At 34.6% G+C, this 26,261-nt stretch overlaps 1 non-coding gene across 1 annotated transcript; it reads left to right on the forward strand.

The window, feature by feature from the left end:
* Nucleotides 1-14,072: 14,072 nt before the first annotated feature.
* TRNAP-CGG (transfer RNA proline (anticodon CGG)) lies at nt 14,073-14,144 on the forward strand. Its single transcript has one exon. It is a non-coding gene; the product is annotated as a tRNA-Pro (tRNA).
* Nucleotides 14,145-26,261: the final 12,117 nt, after the last annotated feature.

Below are 26,261 nucleotides of genomic sequence, written 5' to 3' on the forward strand. Positions count from 1 at the left end.
TTTATGTCGTAAGAATCTTGGGGATGTAGCTCAGGTGGTAGAGCGCTCGCTTTGCATGCGAGAAGTATAGGGATCGATACCCCGCATCTCCAAAATAAAACTATCTATTATTAAATATTTCTTCATTTTCACTATTACTAAAGACAGAAAATTTAGGATTTTGTGGTGCAAGTAATGTGGGGATGTAGCTCGTAGAGCGCTCGCGAGGTATGGGGATTGATACCTCATTTGAATCATGGGGATGTAGCTTAGATGGTAGAGCACTTGCTTTGCAAGATGGGGACTGGGACTGGTACGGCATCTCTAAAGGATAACTATAAATTATTAAATATATTAATTATTTTCAATTTATTTTTATTTATGACATAATGTGCAGAGATAGTTTTTTATTTTCACTCTTATTGATGACGAGACATTTAGAGTTTTGTGATGTAAGAATCGTGTGAATGTAGCTCAGATGGTAGAGTACTCGCTTAGCATGCGAGAGGTATGGCGATCAATACCTCTTATCTCCGAAAGAATCTATTCGTTAAATATTTCTTCATTTTCACTATTATTTATGAGAGAAAATTTAGAGTTTTGTGATATAAGAGTTGTGGGGATGTAGCTTAGATGGTAGAGCGTTCGCTTAGCATGCAAGAGGTATAGGGATCGTTACTTTGCATATTTGCATCTCTAGAAGAAAATATATTTCCTTATTTATGACATAATGAGCAGAGATATTTTTTGCTTGGGATGTAGCTCAAATGGTTTTATTTCTATTCAATCTTTTCTTATTTTGATATATTGAGCATAGATATTTTTTTATTTTCACTATTATTGGTGATAGTAGGTTTAGGATTTGATGACGTAAGAATTGTGGGGATGTAGGTCAGATGGTAGAGCGCTAGCTTCGCATGTGAGAAGTACGGTGCGATACCCTGCATCTCCAAAGGAATCCTACTACCAAATATTCTATTTCTATTTCAAATTTTTCTTATTTATGATATAATGAGAAGGGATAGTTTTCATTTTCAATATTTTATTCTATTCAATTTTTCCTTATTTTTTACCTAATGAGCAGAAATATTTTTTCATTTTCACTATTATTCATGACCTGCATTTTTGGGTTTTGGGTTTTGTTAGGTAAGAATTATGGGGATTAAGCTAAGATGGTAGAGTGCATCTCCTAAAGAAACTATTAGTTATTAATATTTTATTTCTATTCAATCTTTCCTTATTTTTAACATAACGATCAGAAATATTTTTTCATTTTCACGACGCACAGTTTTGGGTTTTGTTATGCAAGAATTGTGGAAATGTAGCTAAGATGGTACTGTGCTCTGTTTGCATGCGATGGTACAGGGATCGATACCTTGAACACCCCGCTCTGTATTCCTAAATGCTCTATAATATGGTGGTGCCTTAATGGGATAGATATTTTATATGGGCTGTATACACCTTTAAATGTGGTTTGCTACTCGCAAAAAAGATAGGGATAGTTAAATTTTTAAGTCACTTTTGAGAAGTATGGTGCAGGATAAATTGGATTATTGCCTATTATTTCTAAGAATATATTAAGTCTTGGGACTAATGTTTGTCATTTGTAGAGATGACATATAACCGAGGAATTCATAGTACCGTTCTCCTTTAAAGAAATTCATAGTACCACTCATTTGTTCTCCTTCTGAAAATGTTTATGGATTTAATCTGCCTATTATTTCTAAGAATATTAAGTCTTGAGACGAATGTTTGCCATTTGTGAGATGGCATATAATAGAGCAATTCATAGTATCGTTCTCCTTTAGAGCAATTCATAGTACTACTCATTGTTCTCCTTTTGAAGATATTTATGGATTTAATCCACTTACTCCTCTTGATTTGCTTCCTATTCATTCTAATATTTTTTTAGTAAAGCAACCACAAGTAAGGCAGATCTGATCAAAACATTGCATAAAGAGGTGAAAGGAGACAATTGAGAAACAAAAAGTTATTTTAAGAATTAAATATTTTTGTGAGTAAAGCAACCATAATTAAGGTCTGATCAAAACATTCCATAAAGAGGTGAACGAGACAATTGAGAAACAAAATTTCAATGCATATAAAATGATCTTCCTGGAGAATTTTCATATAAAATGATCTTCCTGGAGAATTTTCAACACATTCTACTTTCAATTTTTAATGTTGTTGACTTGAGTCCTTTTGATGTAGGTGATGATTTTTCTGATTCGAGGAAGAATCCTTTTGAAGAGGGCGAAGATGATAAGGATCACAGTGATCCAAATGTTCCAACTAGACCAGCCAAGAAGATTCAACAAGCATTTATTCTTCATCTATAAAATTGGATAGGCTTTGTTCAACTCTCATTTCATGTGTTACAAGCTTATTCGATTGAGAAAGAACCATTTGGAGCTTTAGAAGTGAATATTTACACAGTTGAAGTGAAGATGAAGTTGCAAGCATCATTAGATGAGTTGTTAGAAAACTTTATTTATTTTTAATTCATAAAGTATGTAATGGTCAAATTGACCTGGTCATTGGTGGAGATTCAAGTGGATTGAGATTAAATCCAGGCCACTAACTTCTTTTGCGGGGAGACTATATATATCCTCAAATTATTATCTACAAATCAGATTTTAGAGGAATGAAATTGATCTCTGAAGTTCAGATGTTCCCCTTAAAAATCAGCATTATCTCTCTCATTTCTTAGTTTCAAGCAATTGTTGGGGGTAGAATTGGGTTTCCGGTAGAATTGCACATGAGTCTATCAAGTTTGATTGGGTGGTTGAGTGAAAATTCTCAACCTTCTACTTATTTTCGAGATTTCTTCTCTTCCTATTCATTGTAATTTATCTTAATACAAACAAATTTGTTTTTTCGGAGAATGTATTAAACACATGGGTTTATTAATTACGGTAAACTTTTATTTAAAATGAAGTAAATACAAATGGAGTAAGTATTTAAAATATATTAAGCAACTGGGTTTATTAATTATGTTTACTAGCACATTTTTTTTAAACATGAAATAGAAGTAAACTTAGTAATAAAAAGAAACTAAATAAACTTAAAAGCATATAAATATTGTTAAAGGGTAACAAAGAAGTAGTTTTGACATATCTAGGTTTTGACAACTAAAATTAAAAACTAAAAAAATTAATAAATTAAAAATTAAAAAATAAATATAAAATAAAAGTGTTTTCAAAAACTTAGTTTGTGGTGAAATTTATCTATCCCAAAGGAATGCATATGCTCTAGTGGCAATGCAACGGAATGCATATGCTCTAGTGGCAATGCAACTTCAACCAAAATAATTTGAGTTGGGTCATTCATAATCGCAAAGATACACGGTAGGAATTATAGGATATGAACTTTATTTATGTCAATATTTCTTAATAATATTAATTGAACTACATCCAATTGATTTGAAGAACAAATTCTATTATGTGATGGACAATGTGAAATTAACGTGGCAATAATAGTAGGTTCTAAAGCACAAAAAAAAAAAAAAATACATGGATAAATTTCAAATCTTGAGGCACACAAAATACATGGACTAGCAACTAAAAATGATTGATCCACGTCAAAGGCATTTGGTTTAGTGGTATGATTCTTATTTCGGGTGCGAGAGGTATTGAGTTCACAATTATATCAAATTAAATAGTTTGTTGGTTTCTTTGTTGGGTTGTTGGTTTATTTGATAACTCCTTGAATATTAGAATAATTCAATATTACTAATATTCAATATTAACATGTCTTACTTACCATCTTAGGAAACAAAAATTAAGGCGAGCAACCTAGTGCTTTAATAAATACTCTTCCTTATGATTACATATTAATGGTGTAATATGTTGAATGGCCGGTCAAGACCTCAATGTATTTATAGATCTGTAACAAAGGATAAATCAATAGATTATCTAATCTGGACAATGAAAGATTGGATTGGGGGACAGATAGGTGGCACCAATGTTGTCATGCCACATGCTATAGGCGATCAGGGACAGATAGGTGGCACTAATATGTTGTCACGCCAGGCTAGGCGATCGTGCTTGCGAAATCCCAAGCTCACGCAAGAGGACTTCGATCCAGGTTAATTTGGCAGTGGCATAAGCAACCGCCTTGCGAGAAACAGTCGATTATTTTCGTGCTTGCGAAATCCCGAGCTCACGCAAGAGGACTTGGATCCAGGTTAATTTGGCAGTGGCATAAGCAACCGCCTTGCGAGAAACAGTCGATTATTTCCTTGAACTCCTGGAGATAAGATTGCCACCAAAGAAGAGCGGGATACCATAACCGCGGAGGAGATAAGCTGATAAGCTGATGATAATCTTTTTCAACTGTGTTCATTAACTTAGTAGCCGTAGCAGATAAGCTGATGATAATCTTTTTCAACTGTGTTTATTAACTTACCCTACAGCTAATTGTGTAAGACCCATTAAACGTAACATACCTTATAGCTAATTGTATAAGACCCATTAAACGTATGTATCAAATAAACATACCTTAACATACCTTAGTAGCCGTAGCAGATAAGCTAATGATAATCTTTTTCAACTGTGTACTTACCCTACAGCTAATTGTGTAAGACCCATTAAACGTAACATACCTTATAGCTAATTGTATAAGACCCATTAAACGAATCAATCTCTAGATGAAGAATTTTGTACTCACAGTTCTAAATTTGAAACTTAAAATGTTTACAGAAAGTAAACAGATGGGTTCCAATGTTCCGAGCCTCCATTTGCTTATTTTTCTTTAAACTCTCCTAGAAAAACTAACTATTTGGGCTCTTAATGAATCAATCTCTAGATGAAGAATTTTGGACGCAAAGTTCTAAATTTGAAACTTAAAACGTTTACATAAAGTAAACAGATGGGTTCCAACATTTCGAGCCTCCATTTGCTTATTTTTCTTTAAACTCTCTTAGAAAACTAACTATTTGGGCTCTCGAATGTTGGATATGGAGGCTGACTATTTGCAGTAAAAATCTGATAGAGTAGGCGATCCATTTGCCTAATATATATAAATATATATACTAAATATTTATATATAGTAGGCGGTTATATCTGTTAAATCTATATATATAATAAATTGAAATTATATATATACCCATTAGTCGATGCTTTCAAAATGTACATTTCTCATTCTTCATACCCTCTCTTTGCCTACTTCATTAATACAAAACTTTTAGTCAATATATCTCCTTACATTTTCTCTATCATGTTTTTTGTGTTCATTTAGATCGAGTGTGTGCGTTGTTGTGTGAACCTAATAATGGGCATCAGAGCGAGGCGAGATTCACCGCGATCTGTGAGGATGGAAAGTTCAAAGACAATAATTGAAAAGTTTGATGGATTCGATATCAGTTTCTAGAAGATGTAGATTGAAGATTATATGTACCATAAAAATCTTTAGAAACCCCTTTTGGGGGTGAAGCCGGATACCATAACCGCGGAGGAGTGGAAACTCAAGGATCGTAACACCTTACGGTTGATCTGGTTGATGCTGTCCAGAAACACGACGTTCAACATCATCAAAGAGAAGATGACATCGGGCCTATTGAAGGTGTTGTCGAATATGTACGAAAATTCGTCGGCTATGAAGAAGATGTTGTCAAATATATACAAATGTCTGAAGGTAGATTTGTTGCAGATCATATAAATTAGTTCAACGTGATTGTCAGTCAATTGAGCTCAGTGGAAATTATGTTTAAAAAATGAAATTAAAGCTTTAATTTTGATGTCATCTTTACCCGAGACGTGGTATACTGTTGTTGCTGCAATCAACAGTTCACGAGAATCTAATAAACTTAAGTTTGATGAAATTCGAGATGTCGGTAAAAGTATTCCCAAATGGGAAATTAGAGATTCATCTGGCAATACTCTCAGTGTTGATCGAAGGGAAAGAAGTAAATCAAAGATCCCAAACAAACATGGGCGATCAAAATAAAGGGATCGAGAAAATTCTCCAAACAAATCAAACATAAAGTGTTAAAAATGTGGAGAAAAATGACACTTTCGGACAAATTGTACAAAATTGAAGAAAAGAAAAATCACAATATATTATTTCTTTTCAATTTTTTCTTATTTACGACATAATGAGCCCGGATAATTGTGGGGATGTACCCCAGATGGTAGAGCAATTATTTTGCATGCGAGAGGTGCAGGGATCGTTACCATGCATCTCCAAAGAATACTATCAATTGTTAAATATATTATTCTTTTCAACTTTTTCTTATTTATGACATAATGAGGAGAGAGAGTTTTTCATTTTCACTATTTAGTTTTGCATTTTCACTATTATTGATGACGGGACGTATGAGTTTTGTGATGTAACAATTGTGAGGATGTAGCTAAGATGGTAGTGCTCTCTTTGCATGCGAGAGGTACGGGGATCGATTGCCCACATCTTCATTAGTCTTCTTTTACCCGCATCTCCATTAGTCTTCTTTTATTAATGATCAATCACTAGAATTGATTGTATTTGTTGGGTTTTATGTCCTAAAACTCATAGTTTGAATTTATTGAATAAAGTGAATGTTACAATGATTAATCTAAATCCAATAAACTAAGAACACTCGAGCTATAGTATGATTACTTGAACTATATGTAGATACACCAGAGTGGATGAAGTTCAAGTATATAGTCAAATCCAATAAACTAAGAACACTCTAGCTATTGTATGATTACTTGAACTATATGTAGATACATCAGAGTGCTTCAAGTTCAAGTATATAGTCAAAATGATCTATAGTACAGGGATAAGGTTGAGTACCTTATTCTAGGGACACTATGGATGCGGCCCACTTTTGTATATGATATAAACAATGTGATCACTAAATTGTACATGTGGAGACATGTGAGTGGGGGCGTCCTATGCAATGAGTATTGCATAAGATCGGACCATGAAGAAAACCACTCACAACTTTATAATGTCGTTTATTGTTGAGACTAATTTTTTCATTCGATGACCTAGGTAACTCGATCTTAATCCTAAGCTAACTATGAACTCCTATTTATTCGGAATTATCCTTAGATTTGCATGGGTGAGAGTGGCCCGTGTTTGCCGACTCAATAAGTCTCCCATTTCAGGGGTAAGACTGGTGAATAGTTGGGGACATAGAGTGTAAGATGAAATTCACTCCTACCGCTTTTAGGGATAATAGAGAGGTTGTTCCCTCAAGTACTGACTTCAAGTCTTGAATAAGGGGCCCACCCTCTCATTGGCCCGAGAGGGGTTTGGTTTGGTGGTTGGACCACAAACCAATTGTTCATTAGATGATCAGTGGGACTCAAGGAACAAGAAGTAACTTTAGGGGTAAAACAGTAAATTGACCTAGCTCTAGTTACGAACAACCTGTGAAGGATCGACTTACTAATCATGGAAATATGAAATGGACAGAAATATATCTATAGTGAGGGGAGTGCAACTACTAGGCTATAGTGGAGTGTCCTAGTAGTTAACGAATGTTGGTTAACAAGGTTAATGAGTTTAGCCAGTTAATCTCGGATCGTTAGAGCCCATGATCTGTAGGTCCATTAGGTCCTCCTACTAGCTCATATCGGACTGAACCCTAGAACAGTGTGACGAGTGAGTTCGAAGTGTTTGAATTCAAATTAGGGAATATACGCTAAATATATACGATATATTTAACCGCATTTTGTTTTAATTATGAATTAAACAAAAAGAGAGAATTAGAGATTTTTAAATAAGATTTAAATATTTTAATTATGAATAGGGATTCATAATCAATATAATGAATATGTGCCGGAATTGATTGGGATTGACATTTTATTTAATGTTAAATTTTAATTAAATTGTTTAATTAATCATTTATTATTATTTTTATTTGAAATTAATTATTTAAATTAATTGTTGAATTAAAATAAAGAAAGTCAAAATGTTGACTTCACCCAATAGAAAAATCCATGTTTGAGTTAGTGGAATATCGAGTATCAATATATGGTTTAACTAAACTTGCATGTTTGCCACATAATCCCACAAATTTGAGTGGAATTTTTTGTGTCAAAATTTGGTTAATTCAAACTTGCATGCTTGCCGTAATCCCACAAATTTGAGTGGAATTTTGAGTGTCAAATTTGGTAATCTCAAATTTGCATGAACATGCAAATATGACTCTATAAATTGATTAAGGTACATGGAAAGTTTGCTTGAAAAACTTTGAGAAAATTGCTAAAAACTCTCTCTTTACATATACTAAATTCCTATCAAGTTTAGTCACTCACCGAATTGCACAATCTCGTTCTAAGGCCGAAGAATAGTAGGGAAGACATTAGTGGTGGTTCGAAACCGGTTTGTGAGGAAAAAGAAATTTGACCTACAAAAGGTTAGTATTCAAACTCATTGAGTTTTAATGCTTTTGAACATGCTAGCTAATTTACTATAATTGTTGTACATAGAGTGCCTAAGATCTAAATTTCTTCTGCACGTGTTATAGCAACACCATCAATTGGTATCAGAGCAAGTTTTTAGGCACTTCATTTACATTAATTTGAACATGGTGGGTACCATTTCATGAATGAATTTTATGGTTGCTAAAGTGGATGTTTATGGTTTTGGTTTTTTTTTTTTTTTTTTTTTTTTTTTTCTTTTTTTGTGCTTCCATTGTATTCAATTATAGTAATTGGCCTAATGTGTATGGGGTTAATGAGTGAAGAAAGGTCTGTAATTTTTATGGAGTCATTAGAGTCCATTTTAGGTTGATCGAAAATGGAAGAGATAGCAAGCTGAACTGAAGAAGATGGAAGAGGTGGTTCGGGTGTTTTTTTCTGCCAGTTAGGGTCCGGTTCAACGTTTGTAAGGGTTGGTTTGGCCTGTTCCTGATCCTTGGGAGCGGTTCAAGTTATTATTAATTATTAATGTAATAATTTAGTTAATTGCTTGATTTAAAATACCAAAACCAATCCACTTTAGTGTGTTTAATTAATTATGCATTATGAATGTAAGTTTTAATTAATAGAAAATGTATGTGCATAAAGTATGTCATATAGATTTAAAATCCCACCATAGGCTAAGCATGTTTCATGCATTCCAAGTATGTTGTAAGTGTTATAATGTATAGTATGCATGTTTAGGGTTCCATGAGATAGATATAAATTGTTATATTATTGCATGGAATGGATGATTATATAATTGTTATATAAAGCATGTTGGAAGAATGTTATAGGTTATTTTCAACGTCATAAAACGAGATAGACGTTAAAATCTATAACAAAGATAAATGCATACTCACTTAAGGTTAACAACAAGCATGATGAATTTTAATAGTTAAAATAGGTCGATATCTTGTAAAACTGTGGGTACAAGAAAGCTCACCTGACATGATCTTGTCTAAGGCTGGAGGTACTTAAGTTGACGGTTTACGGAACACCTGCTACCTGGAGATCGGGTCAATACTTGAGCTTAGTTAGTCCAGTTTTAATAGCATGCGTGAGTGATGTAAGGATTTAAAAAAAAAATGAAAAATTATCTAGACATATAGGTAAAAATCGAGTATAAATGTTATATTTGGAAAAATCACCTAGACTTAAGTTATATTTAATTAGCCGGAATATACCTAAGTAATAAGTATACCCAACCGTCTAAAATACTTAGTGGGAGGAAAAAGGTATATGAGATATATCCTTTTCTTTTTACGCTCTCTGGATAATTCACACCGTGAGATTCATGCTCGGCCTCGTGTCGCCCGAAGAGCGTCCTCCATTCCGAAGGTATTTGCATGAGTCAATAACAAGGTGAATAGAGAAAGTATTTATAGTAAGTGGGAGAAGGAACAACACATCCTATGGTCTCCACCACTAGGTTGCATCGTGAAATTCCCATGTTCCGCCTGCATGTTGCCCTAGAGCAACTACCCATTCAGAGGGTCGTAACATGGGAGTCGGAACAACGCAAACTCTAGAAATTGAGAGGATTTCTTAGGTTCATTCCTAACTTTGGCTTTTTAATTTGATAGCATTGTTGGGGCCGATCTCTGAGGTCTGAAAATGGCGGGTCACACTTACGAAGAATTACTAAGAGTTAGTATATTCTTAACCAAAGTAGCGATAACTAAAATACTATAGGAATAAGAGTTATTCTGGGATTAGTGTTTAAGTCAAGAATGTCTTGGTTTAGTGAAGGAGTGATTGAGTGCCCCTCGGTAGTAATTGCTCTAACTCACTAAAGTATCGTTGTAAATTAATAGTTTTTGGGTATATTATTACATTTGTTAAACCTGATTGGATTAAAAAGGATTAAGTCAATTCACTAATAGAATTTGTTTTAAATCTCAGCATGTCAAGCTCAATAGTACAATTACTCGCTTCTGAGAAATTAAAAACAATTACACAACAAGGAAATCAAACCTAAACACAATACTTGCAAATGATAATTTTGATGGTGTTAATATAACACATGCGGAAGCAATTTGGATCTTAGGCACTTTTAGAACATCAATTATAGTAAATAACTAGCATGTTCATAAGTATTAAAACTTAATGAGTTTAGATACTAACCTTTTGTAGTTCAAACTCTTTTTTCCTCACGAACCAGTTTCGAACCACCACTAGTGTCTTCTCCACTATCCTCTGGCCTTAGAACGGAATTGTGGAATCCGGTGAGTGACTAAACTTGGTAGGGATTTTGTATATGTGAAGAGAGTGTTTGTGAGAAGTTTTTCTCATGGTTTTTCACCCGGAAGAAGAAGACCTTCCATGTACCATGATCACTCTATTTAAAGAGTCATGTTTGCATGTTCATGCAAATTTGAGATCACCAAATTTTGATACTTAAAATTCCACTCAAATGTTTGGGATTATGTGGCAAGCATGCATGTTTGAGTTAACCAAATTTTGACACTTAAAATTCCACTCAAACTTGTGGGATTTATTTGGCAAGCATGCAAGTTTGGTTAAACAAAATTTTGACACCTCAAAATTCCACTAACATGGAATTTTTCATTAAATGGAGTCAACATTTTGACTTTCTTCATTTTAATTCAACAATTAATTTGAATAATGAATTTCAAATTAAAGTAACATTAAATGATTAATTGAACTATTTAATTAATATTTAATATTAATTCAAATGCCAATCCCAATCAATTCGAACACATAATTGATTAAGATATTTAAATCTTATTTACATATCTCAGATTCTCTCTTTTTGTTTAATTCGTAAATAAAACAAAAATGCGGTTAAATATATCGTATATGTAGCGCATATTTCCTAATTTGAATTTGAACACTTCGAACTCACTCGTCACACTGTTCTATGGTTTAGTCCGATATGAGCTAGCAGAGGGACCTAATGGACCTATAGATCATGGGCTCCAACATCCAAGATTAACCGGTTAAACTCATTAACTTTGTTAACCAATATTCGTTAACTACTAGGACACTCCACTATAGCCTAGTAGTTGCACTCCCCTCACTATAGATATATTTCTGTCCATTTGATATAACCATGATTAATAAGTCGATCCTTCACAGGTTGTTCGTAACTAGAGCTGGGTCAATTTACCGTTTTACCCCTAAAATTACTTCTTCTTCCTTATGTCTCACTGATCCTCTAATGAACAATTGGTTTGTGGTCCAATCAGTAAACCGAATCCCTCTCAGGCTAATGAGAGGGTGGGGCCCCTTGTTCAAGACCTGGAGTCAGTGCTTAAGGGAACTACCTCTCTTCTATCCCTAAAAGTGGGTAGGAGTGAATTCCATCTTGCACCCCACGTCCCCAACCATTCACCCTGTCTTACCCCTGAAATGGGAGGCCTATTGAGTTGGCGAACTAGAGCCACTCTCACCCATGCAAATCTAAGGATAATTCCGAATAAACAGGAGTTGATGGTTAGCTCAGGATTAAAACCGAGTTACCTAGGTTATCGAATGAAAAAAAAATCTATCTCAACAGTAAACGACATTATAAAGTGAGAGTGGTTTTCTTCATGGTCCGATCTTATGCAATACTCATTGCATAGGATGCCCCCACTCACATGTCTCCACATGTACAATTTAGTGATCACATTGTTTATATCATATACAAAAGTGGGCCGCATCCATAGTGTCCCTAGAATAAGGTACTCAGCCTTATCCTTATACTATAGATCATTTTAACTATATATACTTGAACTTGATCCACTCTTATGTCTCTACATATAGTTCAAGTAATCATACTATAGCTAGAGTGTTCTTAGTTTATTGGATTTAGATTAATCTTCGTAAAGTTCACTTTATTCAATAACAATCTTTACTGAATAAACAACAATAATAACTTTATTGAAAATAGAATATGTTTTTGTTTACAAACTATGAGTTTTAGGACATAAAACCCAACAGATTTGAGGTTTGTTTTAACTACGGAATGTCCCCTAGACCCCTGCTGAAATGCAAACCGAATAGTTTGGGTTGCATTTGACAAAAAGGGTAAGGGGAAAGATAAGATTCCTACTGACCACAAACTTAAGGTTCAAAATGCAGATAATGGAAAATGTTTCCATTGCAATAAAAACGGGCACAAGAAAAGTCACTTCCCAAATTACCTTGCAGAGAATAAAGCCGAAAAGGCACAACAAGGTAAATATGATTTACTAGTTGTAGAAATACGTTTAGTAGAGTATGATCACTTAACCTGGATACTGGATTCAGGGGCCACTAATCATATTTGTGCTGTTTTTTCAAGAAACTAGTTCCTGGAGAGTGTTTGCAGAAGGCGAGATAACACTCAGGGTTGGAATAGAAGAAGTTGTCTCAGCAAGATCAGTAGGAAATTTAATTTTTTTTTTCGGAGATAGATTCATTATATTAGATAATATACTTTGAAAACTACCTAAATTATGACCTAAAAATTTGAAAACATAAGTTGTAATTGATAATTACACAAAAATTTCCCTAAATCCATGAACTCGTGTCCAAGTAGTCAATCCTAAAGATTGTAACTAGCATAGAGTAATTGAAGCTCCACATGAAGTAATTTAAAGTTCCCGTTACTTAACTAAAGTATATTCAGCTTTAAAGAAGCATGAGTTGCACTTAAGTTCATGAAATGCTTATAGACTCTAACTCTTAGTACTATTATTGCCAGTATGTTTCATATGAGTCTTTCATAAATGAAACTAAGGTGCATTCAATACAATTTTATTTTCTTGTCATACGAGGCAAAATGGAAGAATTAAATCAAACAAACTGATGTACTGAACCGAATCAATCCAACCCAAATTGATTAGTTTGTTTCCTTTGTTGGGTTGTTGATTTATTTGATAACCCTGGTATATTATAACAATTCAACTTTTCATTTTATAGCCGTCCAACCACTCGGAGAAAAATATATTTGAATAGAAGCTAAAAATATTTGTTTTGGTGGTATGATTCTCACTTAGAGTGCAAGAGGTTTTGAGTTCAATTCTTGTAATGCCCTATGTCTAAATTTTTTACTTATCAAAGGACTTCATATTAATATAAACCTTTTGTTCCTATTATCAAACATACCTCTTAACTTTTGTACACCAATTGTTGGGCAACCCATAGTAAAAAGTCTTTATTTACATCCCAAGACTTTATACTTACCATTTTAGGAAACAAAGAAAAAAAAAAGAAGAAGAAGAAGAAGAAAGCTCTCTGTTCTTATTATGTTCTTGTTTTGTTCTAAACGACATATTCTCATCGAGGACTTCATGTGTTTCCTACAATACAACAAAATACGACCTTAATACCTAGGCTCAAGAATTCATACATACGTTTCAAAGTGCATAACAAGGGCATTTGGTCTAGTGGTATGATTCTCGCTTTAGGTGCGAGAGATCTTGAGTTCAATTCTCGGAATATGCCCCTTTAAGAGATTGTAGAATTAAAGATATTTACGAAGTAAATAAATACACATTAAAATAACATAAGTTAAATACAGAGGTACGGGGATCGTTACCATGCATGTAGTCTTACTTCAAAAATGATCTTCAACCAAAATAATTTGAGCGGAGTCATTCATAATCTCAAACCTACAAGGTAGGTTCTAAAGCACAAAAACATGTGGATAAATTTTAAATATAGAGGCGCATAAAACATATGGACTAGCAACTAAAAATGATAGATTCATTACAAGGGCATTTGGTCTAGTGGTATGATTCTTGCTTCGGGTGCAAGAGGTCTCGAGTTCGATTCTCGAAATGCCCCCTTCAATTATATCAAGTTGTACAAAGAAATAAAGATGTTTGAAAAAAAAGGAAGAAGAAGAAGCTATATTTAATCTTTTTAATTATAATTTATAAGTGTTTTTATAACATATATTTAATCTTTTTAATTATAATTTATAAGTGTTTTTATAACATATATTTAATCTTTTTAATTATAATTTATAAGTGTTTTTATAACATATTAATTGAAGAATACAGAATTGTGTATGTAAGATTCTCCTTTATATTAATTGGATCCGTATCAACCCAGACATCTTTTTCATATACTGATATCCTCTTGTGACCCAGCTTAAGGCCGAGCGTGACCAGGCTGTTTTTCTTGAAGATGTTCAGAGTATGCCAATCAATTCGGAATTGGGATTCTACCGACAATCTTGGAAACCATACCACTTTCAAATTAGAGAAAGTCATGATGGTAGTACCATTTATTTTCTATTCAAATTATTCCAGGAGGGCTTGAGAAAGTCTTGCAAAAGAAGATGATGGTAGTACTATTTATTTTCTATTGCAGACTTTTGATAGAGCATCGACCCTAACTTCAAAGGCATTACACCCTTGACCCTAACTACAAGGGCATTTGGTCTAGTGGTATGATTCTCACTTCGGGTGCAAGAGGTTTCGAGTTCGATTTTCGTCTAGTGGTATGATTCTCACTTCGGGTGCAAGAGGTTTCGAGTTCGATTTTCGAAATGCTCCCAACAATTATATCAAATTGAATAAAGAAATAATTCACATGGATGTTTGAAAAAAAAAAAAAAAAAAAAAGAAGAATAGAAGACTCGAGATTCTCTTCCAATCATTTCATGAGAACTTGAGATTCTTTCAGCAGTGAGACAATGATTATGTGCCTCGACGAACAAGTCAACTGTGCAAAATTCAGACTGCATGGACAACAGCAGTGTATGCTCGAGTCACGTTTGGAAGAAACTAGTCACATTCTCCTATAATACATTTTGGGAAATTTTAGTCCGGGAGGGTGTAGATATGAAATGAGCATGCCACCTTGGACAACAAATTATTTACAAAAATTGCTGAGACATGCAGCCATAGACAACACGCCATGGGCAATCATGACCGTGACATCTGTCCCCACACAATTTATTGATAACCAACTCTTCATATACTCAGCATTGTAGGACGAGGCTGATTTTAGGTCTCTCGATGCACTTCCAGCTGATCTCAGAATGAGGAGTCTTTTCCAATCTACTAGGAGCTGCGTTGACTCTTCATGTCTTCTCTATTGGTGTCTTTCCTACTTTCTTCGCATGAAAATCTTTCTTCTTTGCATGACGTCATACCAACTGCTTCTACTTGATGTCTTCTTGGTCAAAATAATAACGTTTCAAGTTACTGACGTGGACAACAAGGTTAGTCCGCATCCATAAGAGCAATTGGATCCTATATGATGTCTTCATAATCTTGTGGATAACTTCGACTAGTCCATAGTATTTTTGCACCAGTCTTTGGTTCTTGTTGCTTTGAACTTGAAGTTGATATGACGTTAACTTATATAAACTCTCTATTTTTCTTGAAATTGTTGTTGTTGACCCTTCTCTTCATCCATCTGGTATTTCTGTGTGAACATGTGTTGCTTCAGTGACTTGTTTTTTTTCTTCCTTCTCCAATAGAGGCGTTGGCTTGGTGTCTTTACCCAGCATTTGAGTGATCATTGACAAGAGCCTCTGCGGGTCTAATAAACTTGACTGTTAACAAGTCATTTAGCTTTTCATAGAATTTAGCTAGCTCAGGCTCAATTGCATGACATTTGTTTGTGGCAGGCGATCTCGACTGCAACATAAAACTAATCTTGTGATTTATCTCTCCTGGGGATAAATCCATTATCTGACCTTCTTGTTTTGCGTTGTGGTGTTCATGTAGTGGCAACAAGGTTGCTATTGAGGTTTGCTCACTCGAGCTCCCCTTTCAATTACAACAATAGCAGCAAACGTAGATTCATCGTGGCTAAGATTCTTTCTCAACTGTAGTATCGACATCATTTTCACCCCTCTTGGTTGATGGATGTTTTTCTGAATGATCGTCGAATTAGACTCCATTGCAACTAGGCATTTTGCTAGGGACATGTAAATGACTTTGTGTTCCAGTAGGACGTTCATCCCTAACACGACGTCGAAGTCATCCATTTCAACTATCATAAAATGATTTGCCTAGTCCAAGGCTCTAGCTTGATTAGAGTTCTCATTGTGACTCTTAAAACAGGTAAAGCTTCCAATTTGACGGCGTTCATCTTTCCTGTATCTCGATGCCGAAGGATGTTAAAATATTTTGCATTGGTCTCGATAATGAGTTGTGGGTGGTTCTAGAGTCGACAATGGTGTTCCTTGCTACTTTGTGCTTTATCCAGACCTTGACATACATAATATATATATATATATATTCTTTTAACTATAGCACATATGGTCCATGAAAGAATTGTAACTCTTATGCTCATTAATATTATAATGGTTACCACCTAAATTATAACGTAGAGTTAGAGAATTGATGTCCAATTAGCCAACCCTAAATTTGTAATCTTGGTAGAGTGATTGAAATTACAATGGAAGTAGTTTAAACTCCTAGTACCTTAAATGAAGTTGATCTCTTCTAATAAAACATGAATTTCTCTTTAATATCGTTAATACAATTATGCTTCATCTTGAACCTTTCAAACAGGAAACTAAAAGTAAGTTCAATTGAACTCCATTTTATTGTCATCTTGAATGATGTGTAGGATATATTCTTGATTTACCTTGATATTTCATATTAGTTAAGCTTTTTGCAAAATCACAAGTAGACCACAACAACAACGAGCTTGGGTCTGTTTATTATTTTAAAGAAATTTTTATTCTCCATTCATCTGTAATAACTCTCCAACTAAATTCATATTATGCAACGAAACAAATTTTTTACTCCTAAGAAATAAAATATGCACTTTAACTAAAATTTCAACAATCTTATTGCGATACAACATAGATGACAACTATAGCCTTCAAATAAATACAACATAGATAGAAACTCTAGTGTTCATCCATAATATAACACCTACTACCTAAATTATGACCTAAAAATTTGAAAACATAAGTTGTAGTTGAAAATTACACAAAACAATCCCCTAAATCTAAGAATTCCTGTCCAATTAGTCAATCCTAAAGATTGTAACTAGCATAGAGCAATTAAAGCTCCACATGAAGTAATTTAAAGTTCCAGTTACTTAACTAAAGTTTATCTCCTCTTTAATGAAGCATGAGTTGTACTTAAGTTCATGAAATTCTTATAGACTCCAACTCTTAGTGCTATTGATGCAATTATATTTTATATGAGTTTGTCATAAATGAAACTCAAGTGCCTTCAATACAACTTTATTTTCTTGCCATACGAGGCAAAATAGAAGAACTAAATCAAACAAACTAATGAACTGAACCGAAAATCTAACCAAACTGATTAGTTTGTTTCCTTTGTTGGTTGGTTGGTTTATTTGATACCCCTTATAAATTAGAATAATTCAATATTACATGCCTCCTTACAAACGAGTAAAATACTAGACCATCAACTTTTTGTTTTATAGTCAACAACCCCCAGGAAAATAGATTTCAAACTTGAGAGAAAAAAACATATTGAGTAGGAGCTAAAAATGTTGTGTTTTCTAGTAAGGGCATTTGGTCTAGTGATATGATTCTCGCTTAGGGTATGAGAGGTCCCAAGTTCAATTCTCAAAATGCCCTTATTTCTTAATCTTTTTTTAGTATGAGAATTTATACTTACCATTTTACCATCTTAATAAACCATGAAAAAAAGAGGAAAAACAAAAGTTAAGGCAATTAAAACTATTATGATAATGCTCTTAATATCGCAATCCTGTAAATAATTTCATAATTAATCAAACCCTAGATCTAGAAGATATCGTAACAAAAGAAAATAAATGAAACCCTAGATCTAAAAGATATCATAACAAAAGAAAATAAATGAAACCCTAGATCTAAAAGATATCATATAATCTTTTTTTAGTATGAGAATTTATACTTACCATTTTACCATCTTAATAAACCATGAAAAAAAGAGGAAAAACAAAAGTTAAGGCAATTAAAACTATTATGATAATGCTCTTAATATCGCAATCCTGTAAATAATTTCATAATTAATCAAACCCTAGATCTAGAAGATATCGTAACAAAAGAAAATAAATGAAACCCTAGATCTAAAAGATATCATAACAAAAGAAAATAAATGAAACCCTAGATCTAAAAGATATAATAAGATATCATAACAAAAGAAAATAAATGAAACCCTAGATCAAAAAGATATCATAACAAAAGAAAATAAATGAAACCCTAGATCTAAAAGATATCATAACAAAAGAAAATAAATGAAACCGAGTAAATAATTTCTAATAACAAAAGAAAATAAATTAAATAACGATGATACATTCAATAAACAACTTAATATAAAGTCCATAATAAGGGCATTTGATTTAGTGGTATGATTCTTGCTTTTGGTGCAAGAGGTCTCGAGTTTGATAACCAAGAGTGACCCAATTCACTCCTCTCGGAAGAGAATGTTTGCTCTTAACATCATTTTGTGTTTCTCACTTTCAATTGACATACCTATCTAGATTTAAAACTAATCTTGTGATTTATCTCTCCGGGTGAGAATAAACCCATTATCTGACCTTCTTGTTTTGCGTCATGGTATTCATGTAGTGGGTTGGTTCACTCGAGCTCCCCTTTTCAAATACAACAATGGCAGCAAGCATAGATTCATCATGGCTAAGATTCTTTCTCAATTGTACTATCGTCATCATTTTCACCCCTCTTGGTTGGTGGATGTTTGTCTGAATGATCGTCATGTTAGACTCCGTTATTACTAGGCATGTAACTTACCAAGAAAATTAATTCTAAGAAAATTTACCAAGTCGGGTTAGACTCCATTACTACTAGGCATGTAACTTACCAAGTCTCTAGCTTGATAATGAACTTACCAAGAAAATTAATTCCAAGATGCTTGTAGTTTGAACGATTGAGAGCTCATCTCCTCTTGATTTCTTCTTCAATTGTGTTCCTTAACTTACCCTACAGCTAATTGTATAAGGCTCATTAAATGAATCAATCTCTAGACGAAGAATTTTGGACTCAAATTTCTAAATTTCAAACTTAAAACGTTTACCGAAAGTAAACTGATGGGTTCCAACGCTCCAATATCTTTTAGCCTTTGATTTCTTAACGAAAGTGTTTCCTCTCATAGCCATAAAGTTGTACAAATTGGTTTAAAAGGATGATATTCATTATGGATGAGTAATTTCGCAATTTTTAAGAATTCTTGGCTAAAAGTTGCATAAAGAAATTGAGAGCCTCCATTGGCTTATTTTTCTTCCCACCCTCCTTACAAACTTACTATTTGTGCAAGTTAGATATGGAGGCTGATTATTTATAGTAAAAATATATACTAAATATTTATATATAGTAAGTGGTTATATGTATTAAAGCTATATATATAATAAACTAAAATAATATATTTACCCATCAGTCAATTTTTTCAAAATGTATATTTCACATTCTTCATATCCTTTATTTGCATACCTGAAGTCATTAATACAAAACTTTTAGTCAATATTTCTCCTTACATTTTCTCTATCATGTTTTTCTTGTTCATTTCGATCGAGTGTGTGATCCTAATAACTGGTGTCAGAGCGAGGCAAGATTCACCATGATCTGTGAATATGGAAAGTTCAAAGACTGGAATTGAAAAGTTTGATGGATTCGATATAAGTTTCTAGAAGATGCAGATTGAAGATTCACCATGATCTGTACCAGAAAGATCTTCAGAAACTTCTTTTGGGGGTGAAGCCGGATACCATGATCACAGAGGGTTGATTTGGTTGACGCTGTCCAGAAACATGACGTTCAACCTCATCAAAGAGAAGACAACATTAGGCCTATTGAAGGTGTTGTAAAATATGTACGAAAATCTGTCGGCTATGAACAAGATGTATGTAAGGACCGTGCTGACACGATGACTCAAAAAGGCGGGTAAAATTTTCCTTCTTGATAAAACCATTAAAATTTAAAACATAATTTTCATTATACCAAAGTAGTGTGCGCACATTACTAATTTAAAATACGACGTAATGATTAAAACACAAAATAAGAAACAGACACAAAACATTTTAAAACAAAGGGTTGAAGACGACGGGTGAGGTTTGTCTATGGCACCTCCTCCAGACTCCGCTTCCGTTCTTGACCAGCTCCTTATCACCTGGAAAAAAAAATGGAGAATAAGGAATGAGTACAAGACCCAGTAAGTAGCCTACTTGTAGGCTCTTAATCGTGTCCTTGATATGCTAGGGTACCACATTCTTTGTTCTTGCTTGTTCTTGAACTTTTTCTTGTTGTAAGTACTTAGGCCCTCTAATTTTTGTTCTTGACTTGGGGTTCTTATCTTGATCTTTCTTGAGGACCTTGGTCCTTGAATCCTAAAACCATGGTTTTCCTTTAAGGGCCTTAGTACTATGGTTTTTGGTTCTTGGTCCTTTGTTCCTGATTCTTGTCCTTAGAACTAGGATCTTGATCCTTGTTCTATTCCTTGATCTTTGTCTTGTTCTTGGTACTTCTTGGTTCTTGTTTTGTTCTTGATTCATTCTCCAAGACACTCCCCCTAGGATTTATGGCATTAGACATGCACCTGAAAATCCTGTGTCCAAGGCTTCATGCGTTTCAAGTGACACAGCCTTAACCTACGTCCAAGACTTCATGCATTCCAGGTGACGTAGTCTTACCGAATCTTAGGGCTTGCCCTTCGATACGATCTGCTTAATCCTATGCCCAAGGCTTCAAGTGTTCCAAGAGGCATAGTGTGAAAACCTACATCCAAGGCTTCTTACGTTCCAAGCGATGTAGTCTTAATACTGCATCAAGGGCTTGCCCTATAATATAGTCTGTTTAACCTACGCTCAAGGCTTCATGCGTTCCAAGCAACATAGTCTAAGTCATGAGCATGATGTACCGTGGGAGGTCTTAGGAGGTTCTTGATGCGTGGCTAAGGTAACGTACTCTCTTCTTGTTCCTCTGTGACTTTAGAGTACTCCCCTTAATAGACCGTAAAGGTCTCTTGCTCGGTGCATACTTAAACATGGCATCCTACAAGTCTGTAGGGCATCTCTTCTAGGTGAGGGAAACTTGAGGCATGACATCCTGCAAAGGAAACATGGTGCAGGGCATCCCACCTAGAAGAAGAATTCTTGGGCATTGCTTGGTGGGAGGTCATGGGTCACTTTGGACATGATTAGAGTATTACCTAGCATTTTTAAGTTTCTGTTTCTGAGTTTGGGGACCTTAGTCCCTCGTCCTTGAGTGGTACCTAGCATTCTTCTTACTTGGGCATTGCTTGGTGGGAGGTCATGGGTCACTTTGGACATGATTAGAGTATTTCCTAGCATTCTTAAGTTTCTGTTTCTGAGTTTGGGGACCTTAGTCCCTCGTCCTTGAGTGGTACCTAGCATTCTTCTTACTTGGGTAGTTGTAAAGCTTGTATGTTGTTGTTCTTGGTTCTTAATCTTTTAACTTTCTAAGGTCCTTAATTTCTTGAGGCATAAGTTGTAACTTGTATTTGTAACCATATGAACCCATCTTAGTGTAAGTTTTTCTAGAAGGCCATAGATTCCTAGGGAGTTCTTTAGAGGGTTCTAGAAGAGTCTAAAGTCTTGTGGTGTTTCCTTTAGGTGTTTCTTGGATCCTAACTTGGTTTAGGTTCCAAACTTACTCCAATCAACTTGAAACCTTAAAATTATCTTCATGTCCTTCATAATCGACCTTATAAGAAGTAGCAAATCATTTGAAGCACGTATAGACCTTGAAATCTCTTAAGTAGTCCTAGGGGCATTTTGGTCATTTTACACCCAATTCTTGGTTTTGCTACTTAACGTGTTCCAATGGCTTTTCAAACTTCACCAAGTCATCAAACATCATAAAATAAGATCTACTTCAGGGTTTCATAGCATTTGGATGTCATCTAGGTCATGAACCGTAGGTAGATGTCCTTAGGGGCATTATGGTCATTTTGCACCATTTCTTGGTTTACCTACTTATCCTTATCCAATGACTACCAAACTTCGTATATAACCTCAACATGCTATAGTATCCTCAGCCTTAAAATTTTATAGGCAGCAGAGTTCATCTAGTAGGTTATTTTAACATTACGTAAATCCCGAGCAATTTGTTCGGTTCAAGGTCTTAACTTACGGTTCCTAGGGTTTTTCTTTCACAGATCCTAATTTCATACTTGGTTTAGGGTTTCATATTAAAATTCAAGCGATCCCTACAAGTATTTCTTAACAAAAAGTTCAAGGTGGCTACTTCCCTCATTGTCGACATTCGGGACCTTCGTTCTTGAGCTTCCGGTACCCAAATTACCTCAAATTTTCTTTCATAGACTCCTTATTGTGTCTACTTTCTGGAACCATAAGTTTTTTCATGAGAGCCAGTCTGGAAGGGGGATAAAATTGAGAAAATCCGAGGGAAGGTCGAGTTTTGGGTTGACATGGTAGGTTCAACTGAACCGGCCACGTCATCGTCTTCTTCCTCCAAACGGGAAGAAGACGCGCGCGACCGTTCGCGCCGCCGTCTGAAACTCGCCCTCCCCAGCTCCTATCATGTCGTTTCTCCCCTCGATTCCTTCATAAAACTTAATGATGGTATTACAAGGAAGATCTAGAGATTGATTTCATACCTTTTCATGGATCGTAGCCTAAGATATTTGCTTCCAAAGTTCATCAAAAATATGATTTCTCGTCCGAGTAAAAAACAGAGAATTTCTTATTGGGTAGCTGATTCTAGGGGTTTTCGAGGCTTGATTTCTTCAGGAAACCTCTTCCTTATTATTCCCTCAAGATAAAGGAATTGGTTTGGAGGAACGACTTTGAGTGTGGGATATTAATTTTGAGAAACCACTCTCGGTCTGCAAGTTACCCGACACCTCCGATTTTCAATCTCTTGGGTATCTTGTTCTACGACGTTTCAGCTCTCCATTCCTTCAGAAAAGTTACTCGAATTCTTCCTATGAAGCTAGAGGAATCCTTACCCCCAATTTGAAGGAAAAGAGGTTGTAGATAGGAATTCGACACTTACCCCCAATTTGAACCTGGAACGGATTTTCTTCAATTGGGAACGTTCCTGAGGTTATTTCTCTTCGTGGTCTTCTACTGAAACATTCTCTGGAGGTGCAGAAACCTATTGGGGTTGTCCTTTCTTGAAGAATACTTGTACATCCTTGGATTGGAATTTTGAGTTTTCCTTGAAGCTCTTTAATGGCAGATTGGATTGGGGTATTGTTTCTAGGCACTTTCAGGACTCTATTCCTTCATAAAACTTGTGGGTAATCTTATTTAGAAGCTATAGGAACAAATTTGAAAGGAAATGGTGGAGAACTTCTCTCGAATTTAGAAGAAACCCGAGAGTAGGAGACCGAAAGTCTAAACACTTATTGCCAATGACTGGGAGCTCGAACTTGCTCGATTCTTGTTCCAAACGATTGCCCCAACTTCATAATTTATAGGGAAAACATAAACAGATATTGGGAGCTCCAGAATCGTCGTGAATTATCAGTTGGATTTTCTGAAAAATTCGTCGAAAATTTCTACTTCGATCAGAGACTCACCGACTTTCGTTTTGAATCATAGCCGTTGGATGTGATGATCCGTGAGTGTTCTAGAATGTATCAAGGTTTGGAGGAGATCCAATGGCTGAGAGTCGAGATTCGAAGAATTTTGTGCAGAAGGTACTGTGAAGGTTCTAATTTTTTAGCAGAATGACAAATCCATAATTATCCTTAACTTCAAGGGTATTTTGTAATTTGCCACTTTCATAATATTTTATTATTATTTTCTCGAATAATCCATAATTTTTCCTAAAAATTCTTCATCCCTCGTTCGTCATTTTTCCCTTCTTGACCATCTTGAAATTCCTTCTAGATAAGGAATTAAAAATCTACAAAGATCCTTGATAATTGGAAAAATGACCTTTCCGTCTTTTTCGCTTACGATTTCATTCTCAATCCTTCTCCAAAGGTCTTAAGTCCTTAAGATTACTTCCTAAGGTCTAGAAATGACTTACTAAGACCCCTTTCCTTGCTTAATCCAAAACAATTTCTTTCCTTGGATCCTTTGGGTCTTGCATAGGTGCCTTTCCTTCATTTTTGGGGTGTTACAGAGTATTTGATGCAGAGGTTGTTTAATCTACAAATGTCGTAAGGTAGCTTTGTTGCAAATCATATCAATTACTTCAACGTGATTGAAAGTCAATTGAGTCGGTGGAAATTATGTTCAAAAATGAAATTAAAGCATTGATTTTGATGTCATCTTTACCCGAGTAGTGGTATACTGTTGTTGCTACAATCAACAGTTCACGAGGATTTGATAAACTGAAGTTTGATGAAATTCGAGAGTTAGCGAAAGTATTCCCAAATGGAAAATGGAGATTCATCAGGCAATGTTCCCAGTGTTGATCGAAGCGAAAGAAGTAAATCAAAGAGCCCAAACAAACATGGGCGATCAAAATCAAGGAACCGAAAAAAATCGCCAAACAAACCAAATATGGAGAAAAATGACACTTTCGGACATATGGTACAAAATTGAAGAAAAACAAAATCACAAATTTGAAGATGACAATGATTCTATCTATTCAGCAAAAGATACTAAGGATGCTCTAATTCTTAGCGTGAACAGCCCAATTGAATTCTGGATTTTAGATTCAGTTGCTTCGTTTCATTTATCTTCATGTAAGGAATTGTTTCAAAATTTCAAATAAGGAAATTTTGGGAAGGTGTATCTTGCCGACAACAAAACGTTGGAGATTGAAGGGAAGAGAGATGTCTGCATACAAACTCTAGCAGGAAATGAGTGGACATTATAGGATATCAAATATATTCCTGATCTCAAGAAGAATTTGATCTCTATTGGTCAGTTGGATAGCACAGGTTTTGGAGCCAAGTTTCGAAAGAGTTTGGGGAAGATTGTGAAAGGTGTCATGGTGGTAGCATGACACAAAATCTGGAACCCAATACACCACTGTAGGGTGAACCCTATACACAACTCGTAGTAACAGCAACCATGTTTATACATCCTACAGTAATGTCAATAGAGTTGCACATATGAGCGTCAAAGAAATGAAGATGATGGCTGCTAATGGAGTTTTAGAAGGCTTAAAATATATTGATATGGGTGTTTCTGAGAGCTGCCTTATGGAAAAATATAGACGAGTTAGCTTCACAAAGGCCACTAGAGAACTAAAGAAAGTGCGATTGGGAATGGTCCATATAGACGTTTGGGGACCATCTCGAGTTTCATCATTTCTAGTACCAAAATTCCATTGGTTAAATGTATCGCACTCTGCAGCGACAACTCTCTGTTGTCCTAAGGCTAGTGAGATATCTCACGACCACTCTTTTCCTCCTCAGCATATCTTGACACTATAACTGTGATCCATTATTCTCTTATATGGTTAACATTCACTCTTTAATGTCCGAGGACATTTTATAACTATCACAAAACTCAAAACATACAATAAATTCATATAAGTTTTACAACATATCATATACTTTAAAATAGGGTTAGACTGCTTACTTGATCACGGCGAGACGTGTCATTGAGCTGAGTCATAGAGATATACGACTCTTTATCTTAAGAAAAAATATGTATAATCTAAAATTCGGCTGCTTTGATATCAAACAACTCTTTATTGAACTCTAGTTATATTCTTCTTTTTCGCCCTTTTTTTTTTCTTTCTTTATTTTTCCTCTTTATTGAACTCTAATTAGCGATCTTACTATCCCCTACCTAGGAAAGATGGATCAAAATGAAAAATTTACCCTAGCATTAATTTCGACGGATTTTTCTATTTTTTATTATTTTCTTTTATACTTTTAATGAGTTTTTTTTTTAATATTTGTAACTATTTTTTTCTTCCATATCATATTTAAATTTGGTCTAATCTCTCAATAAATTCCTAAAAATTTGAACTTAAAAAAAAAGTTGAGAAATTAATCTTCATTTGAACTCGTGTTACAGCATAACAGAACATAATATATGTCAAACACTCACAAAGTACGACACGTG

The sequence above is a fragment of the Cucurbita pepo genome, chromosome 3 (assembly GCF_057944985.1).
Source record: "Cucurbita pepo subsp. pepo isolate OVF chromosome 3, ASM5794498v1, whole genome shotgun sequence".
Taxonomy (NCBI): Eukaryota; Viridiplantae; Streptophyta; class Magnoliopsida; order Cucurbitales; family Cucurbitaceae; genus Cucurbita; species Cucurbita pepo.